The sequence below is a fragment of the Macrosteles quadrilineatus genome, unplaced genomic scaffold, assembly GCF_028750875.1.
Source record: "Macrosteles quadrilineatus isolate MER2022 unplaced genomic scaffold, UCM_ALF_1.0 Scaffold_9__3_contigs__length_116548681, whole genome shotgun sequence".
Classification (NCBI taxonomy): domain Eukaryota; kingdom Metazoa; phylum Arthropoda; class Insecta; order Hemiptera; family Cicadellidae; genus Macrosteles; species Macrosteles quadrilineatus.
In genome coordinates this window covers 8,772,571-8,774,293 of record NW_026542602.1, presented here as the reverse complement: position 1 = coordinate 8,774,293, position 1,723 = coordinate 8,772,571, and positions in this window count along the sequence as shown.

The window sequence follows — 1,723 nt, the reverse complement described above, 5'->3', positions numbered from 1 at the left end:
AAAAAAAAAAAAAAAAAACTGTTCTATCTTTGTAACATCAAAACGAAATGTTTTTAAATATATCAGAGAACACTATGCCACAGAATTAAGGTTGTTATGTTACTTAATCAACCCTATGATGCCTATCTTACAATGTTCAATAAAGTTATGAAAAAACTAAACTGTACTATTGGCAAATTTCGTTCAAGAGCATAACTATTAGTGAATGGAGATAAAACAAGAATAGTATTTTGGTTAAAAACATTATAGGTTGGTTCCAGAGAGAGCAGTTCGAAGATGAGACTTTCTCTGGAGGACCAAAACCCCACCACCACCGCGCCGTAACTAGCGTCTCTCTGGTCTTGGACAGAAACCGATGAGAACCTCTTCTGCGAAGAAGTGTGGGATTGTGGGATAGCCCCTCACGTCGACTTATGAAAAATTATTAAATTATTTTTTTTATTAAACAATTAATTTTTCGATTATAAAATTTAACTGCTATAACCTAAACTAACCAACCAAACTTCCTCATAGTATAAAAAAGGTAAAAATCGAATGAAGGAATTTTATAATTTTTAATTATAAAATTAACCTGTCATATAACCTTACCAACCAAACTTGCTGAAATATAAAAAAAGATATAAGATAATAATCGAATGAAGGTTTACTAATTAATGAAAAATAGTCCTGTTCATAAAATAAAATTACAAATGCCTCAAATTCTAACAAAAGATGTACAGTTAAGAAGTAATCGCAATCTAAGCAAAATCTTTGACAAAAAGTTAGTGTCACTAGAGGGATATGATCTGGATACCTCATGAATACCAGCATTGACTATATAGTCAATGATACCAGTGAAGTACGCTATCCACTACGCCACGAACACCGATGACATCAATTTGTATCGTTCGTACAGTTCGGATGTTCCGTTTCGATTTTAATTCCACGGTCACGGCACGGCGTGGTGGTGGGGGGTTTGGTCATCCAGAGAAGGTTTCTGGTTTCCTTGGTAGAAAGGCAGTTAATTTTTCAAATGAAAAAGTTCTCCTTTAGTTTGATTTCAGTGGTCCCATATGTCTAATTAGCTTAGGTGATTAGGCTATGAGAATGGATTTAAGCCTTATAACTGTTACTGTTACCTTTGACTATTAATACATACAGAAGGGAAAAATAATATACCAAGTCTTGTTAGCCAGTAGTGAAGTCACAACTTCAGCTGGTTCATAATAAAACTCATAGGTATGTCGGGAAAAACCGACGGGTAACAGCTAGTATAAAAATAAAATGTCTTAAAGGGTTTTTAATTTTAAAATAAGGAGCTATAAAATAAAAATATAAGAAACTAAAGATAATAATGAACTATGTATTTATTCAATTTAATTCAATACACAACCAGTCATAGCACTTCAACTTAAATTAAAATACAGTAGACTCCCTCTTATCCGGACACCTTTTAACCGGACTACACTCGGCGGAAATGACATCTCTTTAACACCGGTCAATTTTATCAGCACATCGTTTTAACCAGACCAGATAGGCAGGAAGTGGGCATTACTGAAAAGACTGTTCTTGTGGGAAAGATTTGAGACCAGCAATCACGTGTACTGTATAAATACAATGCTCTCCTAAATTTAACTCAAATACTGTATACATTATGCATTTAAACAGTCCGTTTAAACAAGTTTTGGGGGACGTCGGTATAACCAGAAAACCTGTTATCCGGACTGGCCTCGGTCCCGAGGAG